Below are 26,444 nucleotides of genomic sequence, written 5' to 3'. Positions count from 1 at the left end.
GTTGTTGTTATATTTGGACTCCATGCAAACAATGCGCGGTTGTCTTTCGGGTGAAAGCCCGTCGGTGCGTCGCGCGCCGGTTGGACGTCGGATCTGTAAATGAAAAACGCCTCTGAAGCTGCTTTTATCCGCTCAGGTTACTTCAGGAACGTCGGTCTTATCTCGTAGCCTTCGCAGGGAAAGGAGCTCTGCGTCCTGTCTGATCCGTGACCCCCCCCACCACCACCACCACCACCACCACCATCTCCACCATGCATCTTTCACCACGCGGTTGATTACATTCTCTGGAGGATTTTCTTTCCTTCATATTTAATGGCGCTATGGGTTTTACTTACACGAGAGTGGCCATTAATATTCAGCGGCTCCGCGTTACAGGCATGCATTTACTCGGCGCTACACCATTTTACTTTATGGACTTGGAGTATTTATTGTGGAAATAATATATTTGCTCCTTAGCGTTTGGTGGCGTTATGTTCCACGGCCCTGCTGATGTACGTCTCAAGCAAACTGGTTTTGGGCTGTTTTTTGTCCGTATTTTGGGCCCAAAACGACACCGAGGCGCTGGATAAACGTCCAGTGGGTCCCTTCAGGAGGACCGCGTCCACTTCCTGGCGTGGCGGCTCCCCGCGGTGCAGCATCTGGTGTCTCCATGCAGCGGTTTCCTGCGAGTGGAGCAGCTGCTCCTGCTTCTTTCGCTGTGGGAAACGCAAATCGTGAGCTGCTTATTTGTGCGGCCCCGATATTACCACAGTTTTAGTTTTTTGGCGGATTAAAGTTTTATTCTCGTGCCGCGTGATGGATCTGGGGTTTATACATCTTCGACAGTGATTCATCTCCGAGTAACATGGATCCAATCACGCGTCATAATCGAAGGTTCCCAGGAAAACAGTGGAAAGCCGGAATGGCAATGAGGATCATAATTGCACCTGAGAGCAACAAAAGATAACTGCATTAATGCGGAGCAGGAGCCGTCGCCCAGAACGAACAGATGCATGCTGGGAACGGCCGCAGATGAGACGTCAGAGGACGGCCTACACGTTCCACCAACGGGACGCGTCCAAGCGGGCCGAGGAAGTCAAAACGACCACGCTGTCTGATGCGGACGCGACGATGAGCGCCGGCCCTCTAAGCGTCTCTTGATGAAGCCTCGCCAGACCGGTTTCTTTCGGCCGGGACGGACAGGAACCCGCTCGTTTGGGGGACGGGCGTCATTCTGCGCAGTGCTTTCAACGCTCGGGTCTCTCGCCGTGTCAAAGGGAACAAACGCTTCTTCTCCCCCCAGAAGGCAACAGGTCACCATGGGTTTTAAAGCTGCAAAGCATCTCTCGTTCTCTGAAAATACCAAAATGAAGAGAAGTGTAAAGGGGCAGATGTCAGACAGTTGTGTCTCCCTCTGCCTGACAGCCCGTGAGGCAGACGCCAAATAAAAACGTCTCTGTCAGCTGATAAATGACGATTCGAACTTCTTGTCCGTGACTCGGTGAGCGGAGAGGTCCCACCACGCCATTAATCCCCGTGGCCCCGACGTTTCCTGTGTATTCATTACAGCCCGGCCTCATTAAGCAGTCGGCGTAGAGAAGCCAGAGTCCCGCCTCCTCCCCAATCAGATGACCCCCCCCCCCCCCGTTTAATCGCGGTGCTGTGATCTACTGAGAGAGAAACCCGACAGCAGTCCTCAAATGAAAGCAATAACTCTGCAGCGGCAGCCGAGCAGGAAATCAAAAAGTCGGGGCGTGTCCCGATAAGCCAGACAGCCGGCCCTCCCTGACCCACCCCCCCCCCCCCCAACCCCCCGGCGATGGCTTATTGCCTCTTCTGCCCTCATCTGTCCGGCTGGCTGAAAAAAGGGGGCCTCCCAGGAAGAGATTAGCAATCCAATAACCTGTGGATCCACGTCAGCAGCAGGTGCTCCGGGGGGGTTGAGCTGAGTTCTGTGCCGATGGAGGTGCTGCATGGTTGCTCATTCAAACCGAGTGCTTGCGTTGTATCGGTGATTCATTGGTGACAATTGGACAAACGAAGCGCTCGGTCTGCATCTCGTGTACGACCCTCGGACGTCCCACGTGATGTGATCTCAGACACAGCTCCTCAGAGCTGTTGTTTCAGACGTCGGCCTTGTGTTCGCTTCATTATTTGAAATAACGAGCAGATTTTGAACGCATTCCAGACTTGTTTTTCTAAAACGCTAGAGCTGGATTAATAATCTCCTTCTCGTTGTTAATTCAAGGAACTGTTCCATATTTATTCTCTTATATCTGAGCCTGGAGTCTGAGGCAGCTCCACTACCTTTTTATGAAATGTGCACATGTGGTGGGAGCTGAACAGAAACAAACTCTTATTTCCTTTATTTTGACTGTAATAGCTAAATGATTCATGGCAGCGACGTCTCTGCAGCATTATTTCATTTAAATAGCTAGTTTGACACCTTTACCTCAGAAGTCATAATGTGATTTTGATGGAATTGTGCAGCCCTGTGCAGGTTTGGAAGGGAAAAGGGATTTGCGTACATACATTGGATTAGTGGACAAACTGTATCTGCAGCTCCTTCAGCAGGCCCCCTTTGTAACCTGTTTACGGTGAAAGCGAAGCAGACTACATGGGAAACGAGGCGCAGGCCGCGACTAGTGGACGCGCCCCGAAGCCCGAGAGGAGCAGGTCAGCTGATGCTCGGAGCCTCTCGTCTGCAGCACCTTTATTTATTCTCCTCCACGCGGCAGAAACCGCTGACGGACGCTCTCGGTGGTTTTACAGAACATTCCGCTTTCATGCAGATGACCCCCCGCCCCCCTGCGGTGCTTCTGCGTGACCCCATTTGAGCCAGGAACTGTACTTCTTTTTTTTTTAACCTTCAGCTCAGTTGGAAACTCCACTGGATGTACAAGTGTATTTATCTGCTCCATAATAATTTTCATGCAAAAGCCACTTTATATTCCCCTTTTGTGCTCTCTGTCTTTTTATTTTTATTGACTACTGTTTTATTATTTGCACTTTTGCATTCCTTTCTGCGTGTTTCTTCCTGTCCATCGTGGCTGGTTTGTTCACGCCTCACGCTGTGTGTTTTTATGGAGCCGCGCTGTTTTGTTGCTCATTATAACGTCCTGGGGGAATAACGGCAGGAAGGCGCTCGTGGATCCGTCCTGTCTGATTCAGAAAGTCGCGTCTTTAAAACGTGAAGCCAGGTGATGTACTACGCATCACAAAGAAGGTTTCTGCTGATTTAAATACTTCTTTTTTTTACCACCTTTTAAAATCGACCAGTGGGAAATCTCTTTCTCGGATGTATTAAACTAAATAAGAGACCGACCGCATGCCTGTGAAAATGGTGCACATACAAAAAGAATCAACAGTTATTATTTATCCATGTAAAAACCTTTTTTATCATGTTATCACATCATTGGGCCTTTCTGCAGCTCCTCAAACCTGCTTGTTATTTCTCACTTTTTCTTAGAGCTGATATCAAACTTCGAACAAAAACACTTCACGAACACAAAGTCAGCACAAAACAAACCATGGTCTGTGTGTGTCTGTGTGTGTGTGTGTGTGTGTATTTTCTTTTTGTTGGGAGCACAAATGGGATTTAAACACCTTACAGCATAACTGCAAGTCATCTCCCTTGTCCATAAATCCCCCTCTGGCTTTGTGCTGCAGCGTGTGCGTTGAATTCACGCCGCCTGCTTCGCGTTATCTGCAGCTTGTGTTATTTATTTCTTTTTTTTCCTCTCCCTTCAATTTCACGGGGACTTGTGTTTGGTGATAAAGAGTGAGCCACAGTCGGTTCCTCAAGGCCAACTTAACGTGATAGGCCACTGTGTGTGTGTGTGTGTGTGTGTCTGTGTGTGAATCCTTCTCACAATATCAGCAGCAGGGTTAAAAAAACGACGATACCAGTACTTTTAAAGTGATGCAGACCCCGATGGTACTTTTAATTGATGCCGTTTCTTCTTCTTCTTCATTCCATACCCATCACGTTGGGCATTCGGTCGCATAAAATGCCGGCGCCACTTAGTGACGCGCGGTTTCGGGCCGGTAAAGACTCAAAGAGCTGGATCAATGACAAAAGAGCTCATCTGTTCCATTCAACTCTGCGTACTTTGCATAGTGGCACATTTGTCGCCCCAGATCAAATAAAAGGTTTTCACTTTCCTTACAAATACTGCTCATTTTCAGCATCTTCCACACAGCTTCGGTTGTTGTTCATCATCTTTTAAATAAAAGTTTAGTACATTTGCACTGATGAATTCACATGTGACATTTTGTTTGACTGAGTTAAGAAAGCAACGTTTAAGTGCATCATTGGAACAACAAACGGGGTCAAAGCCGTAACCGGATTCTTCTATGATAAAAACCAAAGAACTGTCCACTGTCACCTGATCCAGCCGAGTCGGCATCGGCCTGTATTGGTATCATCACTGGGACACTGCGCTCTCCCCGGCTGGCGGCCTGTCGTCCAAACTGGCAAAACGAAAACACGCGGCTGCTCTCTGATTGCAGGGCGGGGAGGCAATACGGATTATTTTTAGGACTGAAATATGAATAATGACACACATTCTCAAAATGAGATTGGCAGTCAATTGAAGTAGTTTTTTCGACCCAGCCGCCCGCGGTGAGATTTCAGTCTGCTCTCCTTCATCCTCCCTCCATCTATCCAGGGCTGCTATTCCGAGAGCCGTTTTGGGGTCGAACCATCGGAGCGACCGGGAGAGAGAGAGAGAGAGACACACAAACGATGACGCTATGCCGCTGGATGTTTGCCATTGGCCGGGGTCAGCCGATGGCGCACCGCAAACAGAAGAGAGTCCTCCCCTCTGCTGTTCTTCTGTAATTGCGGTTAGCCTAATCCCCCCCTCGCACCCCCTCGCCGCCCCCCCCCCCCCCCCCCTCCCACCGAGCGCTTCCTGCCGGTGAGAAAGAATAAGTCTGGCATTCAACCGGCCGCTGATGAGCAGCAAATGAAAACTGAGTCACCAGGCGGTGAGATTAATGGGGGGAATGAAGAAGGACGCCTTGGAGCGCCGGCGTTCCGGGTGTCAGGGGAGCAGAGGCCGTCGGGCTCCGGCGTCGCGTTCCAGCAGAACGAGAGGCCTGCGTCATGAAGGAGGCGAGTGAAACGTATCCCGGAATGAAATGTGACAGGCAAGTCCTGCGGCTTTTGAAGGCACGTCGTCTCAACCAGGTTCCCTCTCATCATAACAGCGATGGACATCATTGTGTCCTCCCTTTTTTTTTTTTATACGTACGACTGTTTCTGCATCTTTCTATCGACATATAAATAAGCTGTCATTACCTTGACATGAAAAAACTAAATGACAACTCGATAAAACAGCATGAGTCTAAATACAAAAAAATGAGTGTGAAGTAGAACTGGAAGTCATTGTTCCTCTTTAGGCAACAGTCTTTTTATAGTTCCCTTACATTATATTTTGGCATAATTAATAATGTCATAATGTCAAAGACAAAACGACACCAGAGAGTGTTACAGCGTGACATGATTGTGCGAGTTGAGGCTCCCACGACAACATAGACAACATCACATTCACATGTTGCGTCTAAAAGCGCCTGCAACACAACCTCCCCTCTTTCTCCACGGCGCTGAGGTCACGCTACTATCGGGCCTGCTGTTGCTTGGCAACCGGCGCCTGCGCGTCGCGATAACCCCGATAAAGTCCCGTTGGTTTGGCGGAAAGCCTCGCTGACTGAATCGAGTCAAAGCAACAGTACGTACGATCACAGCGCCGTGACCCCCGCTGTGATTGGTGGTTCCTCGTCATGTGGCAAAGGTTGAAATCGTATTTACTGCTCGCACATCTGGGTCATCGTCGAGGTAAAGTTTGCCGACTGCATCTGGCGAGATGTACACGCGTCGCAAATCACAACTTGTTCCTCAAAAGCCGCTTTTCTTATAACCGTGAAACGTGTTTCCAGTTCATTCCAATCCATTCGCTCGTTGTGAAGTGCAGCAGCCCGATGGATGCGAAGGGCCCCAAAACGTGTTTCAGACTAATAATGCGGGTGTTGCCTTTATGAAAGGAATCAATGACTCTCGCTCTTTGCTGTTTAAGACACATTCTTCCAGTCTGAACGTTACAAACTTACTATCAGGCTCCCCAGCTCGTCCTCCTTTGTATCAACACTCCTGACAGTGAATGAACGAACGCCCCCCCCGGCATGCTGCTGGATTATGGATTGGGCTTTTTAATAATCAATGACAACACAGTTGTCGCTACAGATTAGCGGCATAATCCCCCGTCTGCTCTGACTTACTCTTTACACTGTAACGCTCTTTGCGTCGATAAAGTGAAAAAAGCCCTGGCTCAACGCGGCTGGGGCTAATGTTTGTCACCATAATGCCCCCCTCTTACCCCCACTTACCCCCCCCTCCCCGTGTCTGAACTGCTTTGCGGATTTCAATCAAGGTGCTTTTTTTTCTTGTCTTTTTTTTTAAGTGACATTCTGGTGAAGGATCTTGACCTTTCGATCAAACTGATGAAAAAGATTGTCTGGCAGTTGTTCCACAGTTCCCTCCATCTCCCAGACACCTTGTGCTAGTCACATGCTGAAGCCCCCCCCCCCGCCAACCCCACCAACCCCACCAACCCCAATCCCATTTACATTCTCTCCATGTTTATTTAGTCGAAAAACGCTGCCATCTCTCCCCTCTTCCCAGCGCCGCCGCCCGGGCCGGGTGGAGACGAGCGGCGCTCCGGGGGGCCGCGAGTGCGACGCTGTGATCGCGAGAGACGGAGGGCAATCACAGCTGTGATGTACTTTATATACGGCGACGCGGTGGGAAAGGCTCCTTTTTTCGCCGGCAAAGCTCCGAGCGAGAGGGATTGGGGCTGGATCGGCAGCCAGGATTTACCGGCCGAGGTTCGCAGAGGCAATCTTTTTGGGGAGTGAAGAAAACCAAGTTTGACCCAGTTGTTCAGCTTTTGAGGATTCCCGCGATGAAGCTCCTCAGCCAGTCCACGTTGTCTCAAAGGGGAAATGATCTCATTTGATCTCACGTTGCGTCTCATTGTCCACCAGCCTGAACGAGATCTGCTTTGGTCCCAATGGACGGGTGGGTGTGAAAGGGTGAAAGGCCGATGGTAGGTCTGTTTACCACTTATTTTATCATATTGTTACATTACTATATAATGAAGACACAAATATACCTTCATGATGTGGCAGCATATTACAAATTGGTGGCCTGATACATCAATGCAATGCTGCAGCAAACGCTGCAGTCACTGATATATACGACAGAAGAGAATCAAGTATGATTCCCCCCGAGGTTTGTTCCTTATTCTTAAAGGTCAGGCAATTAGTGATCCAGCTCAGCTCAGCAGGGAGTCTGTTCCTGATTGATTCCCGACAGTCCACACTCGCTACATACGTTCTGCACCACCAACACCCTTCCGCCTCCTGATGTGATAGCGTGCAAGGTCACAACCGTAAAGACGACGCCAGGAGGCTCCTGGCTAAGTGAGCGCGGCGCAGCATTGATTTTGAAACCACACAAAGCGCGGCTGCCTCTGTGGTTTCGTGTGTTGGCCGGGTCCGATCGCTCGGCATCGCGTTGCCGCGGTTATCAAAGGCGGCCAGGTGTCGCGAACATCCCCCTCCCGCCCAACCGCCATCACACTCGCAGCTCCCACCGGATTTATTCACTCTCAGACGTGAAGCGCTCAGTCGGCACGAGGCAAGATGGCGAAAAAACTTCCGGAGGTTTTTTTTCCGAAAGGGTACCTCCATTTGTTGCCTGTCTGAACATTGGGGGGGGGTAGCCTGTATGTTGGGCTTCCGCCGTTGTATAAGAGCAGTAGAGCTCAAATTTGTGTTACAGGCATTTTGCATAAACCACTCGCTGCTGTAGTGAAATTGAATTGTTCAGGGTTGTTTTTTTGATCAGCTCGTTAGTCCACTGAAGACCAGTGTCTGGTTCAATCATGAGGAGGTGCGCCGCCGGCCCCCCACCTCCACCACCACTCCGCGCAATTAGCTCAAGATCTGTCACACGCGCCCGGTCCCAAAATAGCTCAATCATGCTGCACACAGGCGTCTGGAATAAAATCCATTTTGGGGTGATTTAATGAAACGTCTCGTCCTCGTACCTCTCGTCCCAATTAGAAACAAGCCGCTGTGATCACAAGGGTGGGAAATTATTTAAGAAAAAGAACAGCCTGGGTGGAAGTGTTCCTCTTCGATCGCTCCCCCTTTTTTGAGAAGTGAATGTCAGTGGAAGTTTGTTGGCGAAAGGTTAACGCCGCCATTAGGATTCAGCCCGCGGCCCGTCTCAATTTATTCCCAACGCCGCGTTGCTCGTTTAATCGAACCGATCCATATTTAGGGCGGAGGCGAGATTTTGATTCGGAATAACGGCGTTGTCTGATGAGGCGCGCTGAGCTCGTCGCCTTTGTCTTTGACTTGCACGGTCGGCCATCAGCGGCGTGCGGAGCGTCGACCTCCTTCCCACGAAACCGACTTCCTCGGTAAATAAAGCCCACCGCCGAGTCGCTCCCCACGTCCCGGCCTGTGGACGTAAAACAACAACACTCGTCAGCCTGATGCTCGTCTCAGGCGGGGGGGGAGAAAACCGCCCCCCCCCTGCACTCTGTCTCCACGGCGTCTCACCCACTGATGAACGGCTGGAGGTGGAGGACCCATGTTGTGGCTTTGCGATGAGGCAATCTGTAACCTTCTGCAAGAGAAAACAATGGCAGTTCATTTTATTGCGATGGGTCTCCGGGGACACGTCGGCACGGCTGCTGCGTCGTACAGCGAGGCGCCGCGGCCCGGTGATAAATCCGTAGATGCTGATGCTGCGGGGGAGGGAAGGCGGAGGGGCGCTCACTCTTTAATGGCCCGTGTGCCGTTTGCGGCTCGATTTGGATGCAGAGTTTGAAACCGGCGACTTATTGTACCCAGTTATGAGCGCAAAGCCGGGGACTATCATCGCCGCTGCCTTGCGAACGTCCTGCGGGTCTGCGGGGAGCCGGCGGTTGAGCTTTTAGCAGATCTGTGTGTGTGTGTGTGTGTGTGTGTGTGCGCTCAAACAGCATCACATTAGCCGGATGGATAACGCTGTAGCAGAGCAGCGGAGTTACTTTTCCAGAGATCCATCTACAGCCTGATTTGTATCAAAAGCTGGTTATTTCTTCTGTCCCAGTGCGTCCATTTCTGTATCGCGCTGACACGCTGGAAAAAACATTTAACAGTGATGCGAATGCGACAGGTGCCAACAAATGTATCAGTTCACCAGTGGACTTTAGTTTTATTTACTTATTATTATTATTTTTATTGCTTTGATTGGTACCTTAGCTGGGATCGGAAAAATCCCCTCACCCATTACGTTTCTTTGGACATTTCTTGATCGCAAAACCTTTTTTTGTTTTCTTCAGCCGTTCCCTTTAAACGGAGATGACCATGAATAACAGAAACTTGTCAATAATCCACAGCTATGTGAATCCCAGCTTCCTTCACGCTTCATAAGCCCCTTGCAGCGATATGTCTGATCGTTTTTCTCTCTTGCGATACTACAGAGGTAATCAGAACTTTTTCTCTCTTTCTGTGCGACTGTGTATGTGAGATGCACTGTCAAACATATTCTATATGCTTCCTATTGATTTCAGACGGACAGCTGCCGTCCAACCGGGTCCTTGGAAGCAGAAGGGACTAATTAGCATCTTGGGAAATGAGGACGTCTCTTCCTGGTAAACTGGCTGCTCGGTTTGAAGCTGTACTTCCATGTTGCATTCCAGTTTCAAAGTCAGAGCAGAAATGATTTGCAAACATTCACTGGTTCTAGCTTTTGAAATGAGAATATTGTTTTTCCTGAGTCTGTCTACAGACGTTTGGACTGTTTGGACGGACAAAATGAGACAAACAGTATTGATTTTTTTTTTGTTTTCCGATATTTTTCTGAAGTGCCTTGAAGCTGCATTCTTTCGAACAACCATCAGGGGGCGACTCCTCTGGTTGTTTAGAAGTCTAATGAAAAAATGACTTTTCTTCTCGTGATTTATTCCCTCAGTTAACATTATAAACTTTCGGTTCAAGTCTTCTTCAATACAGCAGGATGTTCACTAAGTAAACTATGATCCTTTTTAGAGTCAAATATATAAATTCAAATAAAGCTTTAAGGCGAGGCCACGAATCATCAACGTTACTCGTTTTTTGAATCTCCTCTACTGTCAGGGTCTGTCAGGGGTGCGGGTGGAAGGCAGGACTCAAATGCAGACTTGCAGGAAAACAAAAGACTTTAATAGTCACAAGAGTCAAAAAACACAGGAACCGGGGCAAACGCACACAGGCAAGAGACTACGGCGATCCAAGACGAAAGACAATGACGCGACAAGTGACACAGGAGACACACTGCTTAAATACACAAGGGAGGTGCAGGTGATTGGACACAGGTGGAAACTATTAGAGGAACACAGGGGATGACGAGACAAGGCAGGAAGTGAAGTTACCCGGGGACACGAGTGGCAGAAAACTACAAAATAAGACAGGAAGTGAACCACACCGTGACAGTACCCCCCCCTCAAGGGCCGACTTCCAGGCGGCTCACACTAGAGCGAAACAAGGGGAGGGGGGGAGGGAAACCCGAGACGTTGGTCGGACCACCCGGGAAACTCTGGCGGGCGGCCCGACGAGCGGGGAGCCTCTGGCGGGCGGCCAGACGAGCGGGGAGCCTCTGGCGGGCGGCCCGACGAGCGGGGAGCCTCTGGCGGGCGGCCAGACGAGCGGGGAGCCTCTGGCGGGCGGCCCGACGAGCGGTCCTTTCGCCGGCTCCGGAGCGGTGACCACAGGGCACGGAACGTCTCAGGAATGGCAGGCTCTGAGAAACGGGAAACCTCCGGGGTAGTCGGCGGCGCCGGCTCGGGGACACGGGAAACCTCCGGGGTAGTCGGCGGCTCCGGCTCGGGGACACGGAACACCTCCGCAGTCGGCTCCGGCTCGGGGACACGGAACACCTCCGCAGTCTGCTCCGGCTCAGGGACACGGAACACCTCCGCAGTCTGCTCCGGCTCGGGGACACGGAACACCTCCGCAGTCTGCTCCGGCTCGGGGACACGGAACACCTCCGCAGTCTGCTCCGGCTCGGGGACACGGAACACCTCCGCAGTCTGCTCCGGCTCGGGGACACGGAACACCTCCGCAGTCTGCTCCGGCTCGGGGACACGGAACACCTCCGCAGTCTGCTCCGGCTCGGGGACACGGAACACCTCCGCAGTCTGCTCCGGCTCGGGGACACGGAACACCTCCGCAGTCTGCTCCGGCTCGGGGACACGGAACACCTCCGCAGTCTGCTCCGGCTCGGGGACACGGAACACCTCCGCAGTCTGCTCCGGCTCGGGGACACGGAACACCTCCGCAGTCTGCTCCGGCTCGGGGACACGGAACACCTCCGCAGTCTGCTCCGGCTCGGGGACACGGAACACCTCCGCAGTCTGCTCCGGCTCGGGGACACGGAACACCTCCGCAGTCTGCTCCGGCTCGGGGACACGGAACACCTCCGCAGTCTGCTCCGGCTCGGGGACACGGAACACCTCCGCAGTCTGCTCCGGCTCGGGGACACGGAACACCTCCGCAGTCGGCGGCGGCTCAGCCCCCCCCATAACCCACCCCGTAGCCCCCCCCTCAAGGGCCGGATCCCAGACGGCCCTCAAATCACCAACGGGAGGGTGGGAGAGGACCATGGGATGGGAGGGAGGGAGCCTGAGTCTCGGAGCGGGGACTGGCCGAGTCGGGGGCATGGAGCGTGGGGCCGGTACTGGCCGGGTCGGGGGCATGGAGCGTGGGGCCGGTACTGGCCGGGTCGGGGGCATGGAGCGTGGGGCCGGTACTGGTCGGGTCGGGGGCATGGAGCGTGGGGCCGGAACTGGTCGGGTCGGGGGCATGGAGCGTGGGGCCGGAACTGGTCGGGTCGGGGGCATGGAACGTGGCGCCGGAACTGGTCGGGTCGGGGGCATGGAACGTGGCGCCGGAACTGGTCGGGTCGGGGGCATGGAACGTGGCGCCGGAACTGGTCGGGTCGGGGGCATGGAACGTGGCGCCGGAACTGGTCGGGTCGGGGGCATGGAACGTGGTGCTGGTACCGGGGGCATGGATCGTGGCGCTGGCTCGGGGGTCGGGGGCATGGCTGAGAGTCGGGCCGGCCCAGCGGGAACGGGAGAACGCTGCGGCGGCCCAGCGGGAACGGGAGAACGCTGCGGCGGCCCAGCGGGAACGGGAGATCGCTGCGGCGGCCCAGCGGGAACGGGAGATCGCTGCGGCGGCCCAGCGGGAACGGGAGATCGCTGCGGCGGCCCAGCGGGAACGGGAGATCGCTTCTTCCGCTTGCTCCTCCTAGGGTTAAGGAGGTCCCGGAGCTCGAGGCAGGCGAGCTGATAGCTCCTGGGACCAAAAACACAGTTTGTTTTCCGCTGCCAGAAGGGACTCCTTACATCCAGGTAGTCCGGACCGTAGTCTGGCAGCGGGTCTGCTGAGCCCTTCTTTGGTCGCGTCATTCTGTCAGGGTCTGTCAGGGGTGCGGGTGGAAGGCAGGACTCAAATGCAGACTTGCAGGAAAACAAAAGACTTTAATAGTCACAAGAGTCAAAAAACACAGGAACCGGGGCAAACGCACACAGGCAAGAGACTACGGCGATCCAAGACGAAAGACAATGACGCGACAAGTGACACAGGAGACACACTGCTTAAATACACAAGGGAGGTGCAGGTGATTGGACACAGGTGGAAACTATTAGAGGAACACAGGGGATGACGAGACAAGGCAGGAAGTGAAGTTACCCGGGGACACGAGTGGCAGAAAACTACAAAATAAGACAGGAAGTGAACCACACCGTGACATCTACTCCATGAAGGTTTTAAAAAATAAAGGTTTACAATCAATATATATACATGACATACAGTCATTTTAGTGTTGAACGTTGAAGGTGGTCTAGCTGTTCTCCTTCCTATAACCGAGTGAACTCGTATGCCGTGTGTAGCCCGGTGAAATAGCCGGGAGGTGAAAGCATAACAGAAAGTAGTTGCCGCCTGAGCCCAATCTGCACTTATTGTTTTGGTTCACTATTATTCAAGTGTTTTAATTGGCCGCCCGCCGGCGCCCATCCAGCTGCGTTTTTCAGCGACCGTCATTACTGTTGTCAGTGTTTAGTTGGTTAACGAGAGCACTCAAGGTACCTCTCTGAACTCGACCCATTAGCGATGTGGTGCAAGGAATCAACAGCGACTCGTGTTCCTCTTTTGATACGTCCGTGAGGGCCGGAGGGCATTGAGGCCAATGTGTCCGACCAAGGTCACATGGTAATGTCCCAGCCAGCATCGGCAGTGTGATGAATGTTGATCATGGAGGTGCTGATAATGAGGAGTGAAATTTCATTCTGGAGTTTTTCTCACCTGGTGGGTGCTTTTCTGCTTTGTCGTTTCTTTTTTTGTATCGATATTTCCCCCTGAAAACGCCGCAAGAAAATTCCTAATTTCCACGTTAACGTCTTTGCAAATAGGATGTGTCGCTGGGGGTTTTGAAAAGTCACTGATGTGTCGTCACTATGCGCGTTTAGAACGCGGTCTGCAGAGCGATGTTGAGGAGCAGAACCAAAACGCTATATTGTCTGGCTCATTGACCCTCCACCCAAAACCACAATATGCTCCTTTTTTTTGGTCACACACAAAATAATGAGCAATGGAGAATATCTTCCTCACAGCGTTGAAGTGAGTCGGCAGAGAGGAAGAGACAACTTAGTCGACAGACGAGATAGAGGGGGGGGGGGGGGGGGGGGGTCGCCCGTGGAGAAAGGGCGTTCTGTTTGTGCACACCGCTCGCTCCATGCATACATGAATACAGATAGCGAGGTGAAATCAGCGCTGATAACCGTGGCCTGGCACAACACGTTGGTGCTAATCAGTACCCTCAGACGCCGTCCGAGGGCTGCGTGTAGAGCGGCCTCACACACACGCACACACACACGCACACACACACGCAGTCTACCCAAACAATCACTGCCTGGTGTTTCCTTTCCCAATTGCTTTTTCTTTATACATTCAGGGAGCCATTCCAGCGGAAGGATGTTGTTTTGCATATTGACAACTTTGGCTCTGGGTTATTCTCGCCGGGCATATGTCATCTTTAAGACACTCGTTTTTTGACAAAGTGCAGCAATTTAGGTATTTAAATGAAAATCGACCTGGATCCGAGTTGGGGCCGTCGATTGGAGCCACTCGTCTCAAGTCAAGAGAAAGGTTGATGGTGGGAGAATTATAAAGGTGACAGACTGCACCAGAGAGGGCACACTGGGGCATATCTTTTTTGCTTCATCAATTTTAATGCCAGTTGAAGGAGGCAGGTCTGATGCATACAAAAAAAACTTTAGACAAGGAATCATATCTGCTGTAGAAGAGCTACAGCCACTTTTACAGCCATTTCAGTTGTGTATTGATTCTGTTAAATGTTGCCTATTTTTACTGATACACACGATTAATCAATTTGCTTAATGTAGGATGACAAATGAAAAATCCAACTGTCAAAATATTCAATTATACCCTCATATTGATATATTTATTCCTTACAACGTTGTCTCGTCATTTTTCTAAACAGAAAACGGCAGCGTTTGTTTTCCGCTCAATAAGTAAAAGCAATTTGAAGAAAGGGGATTTGAAAAATCCCGCTTGTTGAACAAAGGTATTCTCGGTAGTCAAGGGGGGCAAGAACTAACGCTCTAGACTTTAATTCTGCCTGGCTGACCTTTTACCAAACTTTCCCCATCTCTGTGTCATCGACTGGCCCTTTTTAAATATTGCGATAATTTGTGCTACAAAAATAGCAGCAGCTGTTACTTTGAGTCAAGCTCTGGTTCTACAAGTGAAAATGTCTTTCGCTTGTTGATTGGAAACAGTTTGGCAATTCCTACTTATTCCAACTTGCTCGCAACTGGCCGGCGAGTTAGCTCCTTAGCGTTTTAGCTTGTTGTGGCTGCTAGTGTTGGATACAAGGATACAATATTTACTGGGGGAATAAATCTTGCAAAATTCCATTGGCTGACTTAAAATCGCCCTACCTGCAGCAGTCTGTCGCATAAGACCCGCCTGTGCGACTTTCATCAGACGAGCGTTATGCTACGTGACGGGCGTGTGGCCCTGACACATGGCGGAGCACTTTGAAGTGCCTCTGTTTTAAAAATGTGTCAGAGACGGAAGAACTGTGTGAATGTAGATCAGAATACATTATAGATGATCTGCGGTGATCAAACAGAGTGACGGTACAAAAGGGGGAGTGAGGGGGGGGGGGACAGGATGCCAAACCTTCTTTCATTCACACCACTGATTAAGCGCTCGCCGCGCATATGTGGAGAAGGAAGGGAATCACTCACGCCCGAGTGCACCCGCTGCCACTCATCCGCCGTCAGCCTCATGAACACATGTTTAGCTTTCATTGCAGCGACGCATCAGCCCCCTTTGGGGGGGGGGGGGGGGGTCTGGCATTTCCACGCTCCGCGGCTCTTCCCGTGAAATTCCCTAATAAGCCGCTCGCTGAACGTCAATCAGGCTTTACCTGAGCAAGGTGCGACAGCGAGATTTCACAGGGATTTCTTCCCCCGCCTCCCCCTCCTTGTTCTTCTGCTCCCCCCGCTCACTGATTTCACAGCTGTTGTTCTTAATTTTCTCCCCGGGTATTCCGCGAGGATCCATCTGCTGCCGCTGAGAGCGAGGGAAGAAACGCCATCACGTGATGTAACCGTGGATACCTTCGTGGAGATCACTACGACGGACACATTTGTCCTGAAGTGGCTCGTGCGTGACATTTCTTCTCTATTTGGGCGGTTTTAAGGCACGGTAGTAGTTTTCAGACCGGTCGAAATCACGCTTTTTCATTACGTTTCCCCTTCCGACTGATTCCGAAGTGGCTTTTCCACAATATTGTACAAACACATTATCAATATGAACATCTTAGGCTGCAGAACCACCTAAACGACGCACTAACTGAATGTTTAGTTCGTCTCCTGCTCCTTCAGGCGTTGGCAGGAGACATCAGGCTCTTGTTTAGCTAATTTTACAATGCTCATGTTCGCCCTGGCGGCTCAAAGTGGAGCTGATGGCCGGTATCGACTCGCGTACGCGGCGCTCCCTGCGACGCGGCCAATAAGTCGGTGACCATATCCGAGCATGTTTGTCTTCCTCTCGATGGAAGCAGATGGAGAAGAAAGGCGCACCAATTTTTCTATTTGGGCCCTTTGAACAATAGGAGCTCTTTTCTTTCTTCTCTTGAGCTTTTTGTGATTTCCCTTTTTCTCCTGTTGGTGCCGTGGGCAATTTGCTTTTTGTCTGCGTCCAAGTACAGATTATTCCCTCTCAGAATAACGTTGTTTGCTAAGCAGTGGCAGAGCTGTCCTCTTTCCACTCTGCTACAGACGTCCTTCTATTCCTCTGGCTGTGTTTCTCTCATCTGAGAGGGGTTAACGACAGCTATAATCCTATTGATCCAGAAATCTGATCCCCCCACTAATCCCGCAACAGGAAAGTTGCACACTGCGACTCGCCGACGGAGCCGGCGGCGACTGCTCCTCGCGCGGCGCTCGCCTGAGAGACACGGGACGTCCAGTACAGCGTCGACCACAAAGAGGAAGTGCTTCATAAATCCGTTATTTGTTTCCTCCTGCGGAGAACGTGTCTTCTATTGCAACGCGCGGTTCTTGTGGACTCGGCAAGACGGGGGAGGAGAAGATGAAAGACGGAGACATCGGGGGGGGGGACTTTTCCTTTCGCTTCCCGCTATCTCTCAATTTCTCCCCCTCAGGTTGGCGGGTTGTTAATTCTCTCGCTGCACCTCGTCTCCATCTCCGGATCCCACTTCCAGGGACGTGGTTACGCTTGTCTTTTGGATTTGATTAACAGAATGAATGATTAGAATTTGGCTTTGTCCACGTTGGGGGGGGGGGGGCACACTACAACAGCCTGCCTGGTCTTGATCCAATATATTTCCCCTAATAGTCCCCATGGCGCTACCATGATTGGCTCAGAACACAGTTTGAGCTCCAGCCCCCCCCCGGTTCTACCGCTCATGACGACGTGCAACAAAAAAAAGAAAGAAAGAAAGCATGTGACAGTGCCGTACCACGATTGACACTCGTCCCTGCCACTTAATAAAAACCCGGAGGCGTCCCGTGATGCACATCATCAGCGCGGCTGCCGGGCTGAGTGCCGGCGCTGAATCAGCGGTAAAAAGTCTCCACTTTGGCGGCGCTCCCGGCGCGGGGGAACAGCAGAGGTGACACCGGCGGGCGCGGATGACAATCTGCTGGCAGCCGCTGCCTCCCCTGCTCTCGTCACTAAGGTGTGTGTGTGTGTGTGTGTGTCATGAGAAGTGAGAGACAATCGCTGAGAGCTCTGAGATGAGCCGGCTGTACAGGCTAATAAGTCAGGAACGAAGGGAGAAATGTGTTTCTATTGTCCCATATTATTTGTTTACGGACGGGTTCTCTCAAAGACTTGGACGGTCTTTCACTGGTAACGCTGCTTCATCTGTAAGTGCTACCACGCGGCTCTAACAGTAGCTCCATGTCTTGGAAAGCTGGAGCGTAAGTTCAGACAGGAAGACCACCCCCCCCCCGCTGGGCTCGTAGGCTTCTCGCTCACCAGCATCACGTGATCTCTACCGGCTGTCCATCAGCTGTGCAGCGTCACTCCCTCTGCGTTTAGCTGGTGCCGTCTTCTTTAAATGGGCCGTAACTGGCGCCGTCAGTGTAGGACGGCGTGGTCAGCTCGTGTTGCAAAGACCTCCATGAGTTTGATGCTCCAGAAGAGCGCTAAATACCTGCCCACGCGCCTTTCATGTAGGACCTGGGGAGGAAATTTACATATTATTTACGGGGCAATTTTTGCTCCCACTGACTGAAAACCAGGGGCCTTTTATAAGAAATTGGGGGAATTTTTTTAAACCTGTGAAATAATATTTAACCTTTGTTAAAAATGTTGGGCTTACTGGACAAATGCCATAAAATGGCAGTAATAAGACAATTCGGCAGTAGTCTACAGATTCTTCAGAAGTGTTTTTTTTTTTAAACCAAAACAGACTCATTTAATTTGATTTCTTTGTAGTTTCTCGTGTTTAGCAATATGTTCAGCAATGTCAAACATCTTGAATTTTTTGCAGAGCGCTGTCTTCTGGATCCGATTCACGGCTTCCACAGCTGGCTCTCTGTTAATGAGCTGATTACTCCAAGCTTCTGTAAAACAAAGATCGAAACCTTGAAACCCCGAGTCGACTGCAGTCTCAACTAATTGTATTTTACCCAAAATCAGGATTGTCTGTAAACCGCACGATGACACGATGTATTTAAATGTAGCAAAACTAGTACGTAAAATTTTCATGTATATCGGCATGTTGAAAAACCGACTGAAAAACGGCGCTTTGGGAATACATTAGTTGGACAAAACCGTATGTTCTGATTCTTGAATGTGGGTGTGAAGCCGGAGCTGTTGAAAGAAAAAGGCAAGACGTGTGGAAAAGGTCTCACTCGCTCAGCTCACAAAAACAACTTCATTAGATTTTACACACACCGACCCTCTCTACAGGCACATTGTGAGGGCAGGCTGCACCTCGTCATTAACAGGCAAGAATTGTGTCGAACAACGGGACTTTTTTTATTCTTCTACTTTTTTTCCTCAACACTAAAGTACAGAAAAATGCATTTAAGAAGAGTTTTGTTGATGTAGAGTAGGAACCGTATCTCTGTAGTACTACATACAACAGTTAATCAGAAATAAAATAATCTGTTCAAAGGCTGTGCACACCCTCAAAATAAGATACACATAAAATCAATGAAATCTGATTAGATGTTGTAACTGCGCCCCTGAGGGACAAGCAGTGAAGGATGGATCCTCACCTCTGATTTCCAAGCAAGGCTTTAATAACCTGTAGGGTCAAATTATATTATTTCCAGCAAGGGTGCCCACACTTTTCCGCCTCCGAGCTACTTTTCAACTGACCAAGTCATGGCGGTCTACGGACGGTGGGGGGTTAGTGTGTAGTAATCGGGCCACCGAGTAGTAGCGGTAACCAAACGGAACAACAGCGCTACATGCTGTCAACGAATCGAAATAAATAAAATAAACACCACCCTCTCGTCAGAAGCTAGGGAACAATAACAGGAACTGAGAAAAATCAATTCCACCCATAAGAAAATGATATCATCTCATCCATCCTTCTAATTATCCACCTATCCATCATCCATCCTTCTAATTATCCACCTATTCATCATCCATCCTTCTAAATATCCACCTATTCATTCATCATCCTTCTAATTATCCACCTATTCATCATCCATCCTTCTAATTATCCACCTATTCATCCATCCATCCTTCTAATTATCCACCTATTCATTCATCATCCTTCTAATTATCCACCTATTCATCATCCATCCTTCTAATTATCCACCTATTCATTCATCATCCTTCTAATTATCCACCTATTCATCATCCATCCTTCTAATTACCCACATATTCATCCATCCATCATTCTAAGTACCCGCCTATTCATTCATCCATCCATCCTTCTAATTATCCACCTATTAATCATCCATCCTTCTAATTATACACATATTCATCCATCCATCCTTCTAATTATCCACCTATTCATCCAGCCATCCTTCTAATTATCCACATATTCATCCATCCATCCTTCTAATTATCCACCTATTCATCATCCATCCTTCTAATTATCCACCTATTCATCCAGCCTTCTAATTACCCACATATTCATCCATCCATCATTCTAAGTACCCGCCTATTCATCCATCCATCCTTCTAATTACCCGCCTATTCATCCATCCATCCTTCTAATTACCCACCTATTCATCATCCATCCTTCTAATTATCCACCTATTCATCCATCCATCATTCTAATTACCCGCCTATTCATCCATCCATCCTTCTAATTACCACCTATTCATCCATCCTTCTAATTACCCACCTATTCATCCATCCATCATTCTAATTACCCGCCTATTCATCCATCCATCCTTCTAATTACCACCTATTCATCCATCCTTCTAATTACCCACATATTCATCCATCCATCATTCTAATTACCCGCCTATTCATCCATCCATCCTTCTAATTACCCGCCTATTCATCCATCCATCCTTCTAATTATCCGCCTATTCATCCATCCATCCTTCTAATTACCCGCCTATTCATCCATCCATCCTTCTAATTACCCGCCTATTCATCCATCCATCCTTCTAATTACCCACCTATTCATCATCCATCCTTCTAATTACCCACCTATTCATCCATCCATCCTTTGTAATTATTCACCTACATTAGATGTAAGAACTGCAACTAACTTACTATAAATAATTAAAACAGCATTTCCAGCCCTTTATTCTAAAACTGCAAATTCACAGGGAAGGTGCACAGTTCGCTCCTTTAACATAATAATTTATAAAACAACATTAGTTTGAACGTTGGGACTTGTTTTTTATACGACACTCAAGACGCACACTCAAACTCTCACACACAGACACACACCCATGTTCACTTTAACCGTATTCATTAAATTATTACCATCATTATAGTGCAAGTTCAGTGAATTTATACACCGCATTTAAACACAGCTTAAGCTTAAGTGCTATGAAATAACTTTAAAATGACATTACCGGTAAGTACACACAGATCTATTTGTCAACACTAACAGATATGGGACAAAAATATATACATGACAACAGATTAATGGTCCATCTCCATGTCTCATTGAGTGCTGTAATAATCGCGCAACACAACGAATCGATAATGAAATTCGTTGCCAAAACTTTTAAAAATCCATTTTCATGAATTTGTTGTTGGAGCCCCAGATGATGTACAGCTCTCTATCTCTGCTTCCCCGCCTGATCGCATCCATCTTGACGGCCTTTGCTCCATTTCAGATAGTAGTGAAAGCCGGGCTCATAAACTCCCAATATTCTCAGGTAACTCAGTTCTCAGTACAAAGCAGGTTCCTCATCGTTGAGGACAGAACTTCTTGTGATGTTTGCATGATGCACATTAGTCCAACTCAGGAACACCATTTACTTCAATTCACAAGCTGTCGTCGGCACGCCGGGGGGGGGGTTCCTAAGGCAACCGCCGTTGGCGAGGCCGGCTAGCCCCTTCTGCACGGTTCAGAGCGCACATTCCGGCATTGATAATGACAGACGGTCGAAGGACCACGGGTTTGTTTTGGAGCAGATGAAACATCTGGGGGGGTCAACTCAAGAGGTGACCCCAGCGCACGGTTTCTGAGACCATGTGTCAATCCGGCTCGAAATCCTCCACCGAGGTAATTGGCTCATCAAATTATAATCAAAGTCAGTCTCATCCCCTCGTGTTTGTAGCGCATATGGTTCCTTCATTTATCTTTTTACCAGCTGTGCAATGCCACGTTGTCACTGTTTCTACTAATATTTTGGCATCCCCAACTATGACTACCGACACCGCTACAACTTTCATTTCATCTGCTGCAGGATTAGGAGCTCCGTGGTGCCAAATTACTCTGGTAACCTTTTAGTGAACAAAACCCTCATTATTCAGGGGGTGTTTTTCTTTTCTTTTCCCTTGAAGCGTAGAAGATGAAGATTCACCACAAACCTCTGCTTCATATTCTGCTGTGTGTGCATGTTCTGCCTCTCACTCCCTTTTCCAAACTGTTACTGTTGTTTACTGTTGTTTCTCTGACAGCATCACCTCCTCATGTGTGCCTTCTGTGACCCGTGCCAGCAATGCATATCACAGCAAGGACCCCCCCCTCTCCGACATCCCCTTGTAAGACCGCGACACAAAAGAAATGAACAAACCCTGCGCATTCATCACCATTACCAGCGAGCGGACAAGGGATTTAATTGAATATGTATTAGCACGGGGGACTGGAGCGGCGCTCGGCCCGCTGCGTTGTTGAAGCGCACCCCGGAGAGCCGGCACACGCCAGCCCCGCGGCGGGGGGGGGGCTCATGGCCCGACTGTTTCTTTCTCTGGAGTGCAGATATTGTTTTGAGGTTCTGTGAGGTGGGAAGAAACGAGAGGGCCCCTACGTAGGGTAAATAACAATATAACCCCCCCTTCTCCCCCCCCCAAAAAAACATGGCCATAGCTGTGATTGAAACCTCTCCCTCCAGGCGCCAAGTGATTAGATGTTTCAGAGCCGACAGTCTGGTAACAACTGTGGAAGAAAAGCAAAGGAAAAGTGACGCGTTGACCTTTTCCTTATGCACATGTAGCGTAGCATCAAGCTAGCCCCACTGATGAGAAAGACACTACCCCCATTGGCTGGAGTGCAAAGGGGAGGAGGGGGGGGGGGGTACTTGGACAGCGCTGGGTGAGCGAGGCGAGGTCCTGCGGGCACTCAAAGGAATGAGGGGGGGCGGGGGGGGATGAAAAAGCTCTTAGACGTGGTCATGTGGTCAGAGAGGACAGGGAGGATGATGATGATGAGAATTTGAGGAAGAGGAGACCAGGCTCCTCGGCGAGATCAAAGGTGCACTCGTCTGTCCTTTGCTCTGACGGGGGGAGTTGTTTGTTTTGGAGGGGGGGGGTGAATAGGTATTGTAACATGTAACACGATTCCATCGTATGTGTTAAGCCACTATAGGGCGAACGGGGGGGACATGTTGAAATAAATTCACCGTCCAGTCCGCCGAGTGTTTTTTAAGACACGTTTAATCCGTGCTGCGCACGCAATCACCAACGTCCATTTCATTACATCACATGTTTTTGGTTACAGGCGCCACGCAGCATAAGACGCCACCTCGTTTCCCTCAAGATGACAAAAACACCAAAACCTGCATTATGGCTCCAACAGCTAGAATAAAAGCATCTTTACTTGTGGCTTTACTGCTGTATATTCCTCAAGTAATTGATTTACTTTGTCCTCTCCCTGAGAGCTTTCTTTATTTATTGTGCACAAGTACACTCAGACACTCTCACAAATGTCCCATACGGGGACAAGAAACATTCAGCAGTCACTTTGTAAACCGCAGAGAAAATGGAACTTAGAACGTAGGAGCTGCATCTGTTCGGGCGGAGCAATATGTCCGACTCCATCACGCCGATGCGTCTCAGTGAAGACCCTGTCGAGTTGAGATTCCTCAGTCCGTCATGAGGGGACGAGGAAGCAGAGCTTTCACGTCGTCAGAACCTTTTGGACAAAATCCCAAAGGGCGGAAACGATCATAAACGTGGCTTTTTACCATTAATAACTCATTTGTTAAACCGCTAATTATTCATAACCATTCACATTGTTTATTCACGCCGGCTCTTTACATTCACGTACGCCGCACAGAACCGTCAATGTCCCGTCCAACTTCCCTTCTGTAACTTGGAGAAGCGTCTTGGCTGCCATGCAGTACGTTTAATAATTCATTCTGATCAGTCCAGGCGTGCAATCCGTCAGCTGTCCAGGTTTGAACTCTGCGTGTGTGTGTGCGTGTGTGTGTGTTAAATCATTTGTTGTGGCGTGCAATCCGTCAGCCTCCGTCAGATCTCGTTTCCATTGAAACCCGAGGTAAAGACGTGGCACAGCAGTAAAACGGCAGCTGATTGGACGCGGCACAAGCCTGAAACGAAGGAGTCGGTCTGGACTCATTTACAGACAGGAAACGGACGCACAGCGCAGGTGGCGAGGGGAGCGCCTCTCCCGTGACCTATTCCCCCCCCCCCCCCCCCCATCCTCGACTACAGCTGCTCTCCATCCAGGAGGGAAACAGGAAGAGGACTTTAAGGAGGAGCGCACGCGCTCAGTCAGGTTCTAGAGCCCTTTTCTCGCCCTTTAAGCTGATTTAAGTGTAGTAATTCCTTAGAGATTCTTTCTCATTCCTCAGAACAATAACTGCTGGGCTCGCCGGCGTCCGATGACGCAGAGGCCTCAGACGTTTAAGCAGATAATTGACAGGATCTCACACCCTGGTGGGACTTAATTAGGGCTTTAATAACGGCGCCAGCGCTGAAAAGGTCAACCACTTGAGCGCTTGGTGCCGCGCGCCTGCTGCTCCAGGTGCATCGCCGAGTAATCAGGCCGCTTCCAATTAGATCTGGGTCATTTCCACTCGCATGAAGAGAAGTGTCCCGTTTCGTTGTTCGCCGTCCGTAATGCCGCCGCTCTCCACGCAGCAGACTGGGTCTCTCGGCGCGACGAGGGCTTTTTTTTTTGCTTTGGTTGCCTGTTGATTGTCAGGTCGACTCAAAATATGATTAACACATGAATTGATTCAAACGAGTGACCGGTTCCACTTGGTACACAAGGGGCGACTTTATTACACTTTATAGCAACGGACGTTTCTGTCAATCCAGAAAACGGTCCCCAACCATTTTCATGTGAGACAATATTTTGCGGTATTCACCGGTCTAACCACAACGGGAATTACCTAACGTGATTAACCGATATCTGACTAACTTGACTGATGAGGCGCTTTTTTCGTCTCTCCACAGGGGGTCTTTCGCCTCTCACCTTTGCTGTAGTCATCACGTGAGCGATACGGTCTTCTTGAAATCTGTCCAGAGGGACATTCAGAGGGAGGGAGACATTTGGAGAGAATCTGGTTATTTTTCAAATTAAAACATTGTTCAGAACGAAAACAAAAGTTCTTCCTGTGCGCTGCAGTACTAAATGGCCTCACGGACCGGTACCAGTGGTGGTTGGAGACCACAGTTTAGACCCCTTTGCTCAAAAAATCACACAGAGATGGCAATTGTTTTCATGTTTAACTGGTTCTTATTCAATTGTGCGCCATTGACCGGCTTCAAATTCGATAGTAACATTAATATTTTTTTGTCTGCATTCCCTCATTTCTTTTAAAATGTTAAATTGTTGCCACCAAAAAATAAAGAAAAGTGGCCAGTTGCCATTGGCAACCATATTGGAAAATCTGGCAAATTTGAAGGTGTTTTTGTGTTTGCTGTCAAGTCCTCTGCTACTTCGAAGTTATTAGCCTTGATCATTTGTTGGCGTTGTGTTATTCTCGCTCGATAAGTCTAAAAGCTTTCTCGTCCTCAGAGTGTTCTGTGCGGCGTTCCTATGAGGCGCCGTAGCGGCACCAACGTGCTCTGGCTTTGTCGAAGCCCCACGTGACCTGGTTTGTCTGGCGGAGATTCAATCGGAGGAGACACACCGGGGAGCAGCGGAGTGACGGGCGACCTTGGATTCCACACGCGGCGCCGCCCCGGTAAACACACCTCGCCCGTCCTCCGGCTCGGAGGCGTCTGTCGAGTCGTTGCGATTGAAACACCTAAATCTCTACGTCTGCCGTCCGCCACCGTGGACTTTGTCTGCAACGTCGAGAGCCACTGACGCGGAGTCTTAAGGACGCCTGCCAGCTGGAAAGTTAATTATCTCGTTCTTCCCTGCGGGCATCTGGAGATCTGACGCAATGTGTGTAAAGCTTTCAGACCACACAAAGAACAACCCCCCCGGTTAGCGGCACTGATCATCAATCAGGGTTGTCGGTGTCAATAGGACTTCATAGACGAATGCGTGCGCGAGTGGATCCTCGAGCAGAGAACAGTAATCCTGTGTTTCCTGCCACGTCTCCAGAGCCATAATTACAGATTTCGCTGCTTTGTTTTTTTCTCTGGGATGGTTCACAGCCCTGAACCACGTCAGCGTGAGCACAGACGGGCAGCTCGCTGGGAAAGGTCACAGGGTCCCTGCGGTACCGTCGGATTTGTAGATTCAGCTCAAGCTTTTATCTTTCAAGGAATGGTTTGACCTCGACAACTGTGAATTATGACATTTAAAACTCTGTGCTGTTTGAGTCGGCTTCGTGGTGCTGGTGACATTCGATCCAATCTCATCCTGTACAATTATTATAATAAATAACAATTTGCCATTTATGAATATATTTGTGTAAGTTAATTGTTAAATTCCGTTTTATCCCCTCCTATTTGTAGTCCCTACCATTGTAAAGGCTTTCCAGGTAAGCTTCCTTTAACATTAAGGTTCATAAACAAACATAATAACATAAACCCGGCTACGTTGTTGTCATTCAGCAGCGTGCGGCACAAAAGCACCAATAGAAAGCCAAATGTGCGCTGAAATGAAACGCTGAAATTCAATCCATTAAAATATATGAAACACCAGCTATAAGAAATGAAAGCGACGATTAAAGCTGAGAAACGAAGGCTGTAACATATTTAGCTCCCTAACTCGCTTTTAGAAGAGCAGAGGGAGCCGTTCCCTCCACCCAAGGTGATCACGTCAAATGAAACGGGGGGAAGCGGCTTTGGCGACCTGCCTGGAAGCGGAAATAAGAGAACATCAAGGTGGTTTTAGGCGTCACAATAAGGCTCCCATCATCTGTGGACATCGATACCCGATGAGACGCAAACTTCCCCCTGAAAGCTTCCAAATCTGCAACCGAGCCACAACTTGATGGTCATCACTTTCCGGAGCGCCAAAACAATAACGATCACACGCTGGAAACGATGACGCGGGG

General features: G+C 49.6%; 1 protein-coding gene across 8 annotated transcripts in view; it reads left to right on the top strand.

Moving 5' to 3' along the window:
• LOC120827374 (beta-1,3-galactosyltransferase 1) overlaps positions 1 to 26,444 on the top strand; it is a 79,497-nt gene that overhangs the window by 6,028 nt on the left and 47,025 nt on the right. For 2 of the 8 annotated variants that reach the window (XR_013467555.1, XM_040190333.2), the window contains exon 2: positions 25,007 to 25,175. The exons of 4 other annotated variants lie outside the window; for them this stretch is intronic. The gene's annotated coding sequence lies outside the window, so the exon portion shown is untranslated. Of the gene's footprint in view, positions 1 to 9,611; positions 9,693 to 25,006; positions 25,176 to 26,444 lie in introns of all 8 variants that reach the window. 2 more of the 8 variants (XR_013467556.1, XR_013467564.1) reach the window with 2 other exon arrangements.

This window comes from Gasterosteus aculeatus, chromosome 1 (assembly GCF_964276395.1).
Source record: "Gasterosteus aculeatus chromosome 1, fGasAcu3.hap1.1, whole genome shotgun sequence".
NCBI classification, from domain to species: domain Eukaryota; kingdom Metazoa; phylum Chordata; class Actinopteri; order Perciformes; family Gasterosteidae; genus Gasterosteus; species Gasterosteus aculeatus.
The sequence above is the reverse complement of the archived record's forward strand: the minus strand, read 5'-3'. Positions and strand labels throughout refer to the sequence as shown.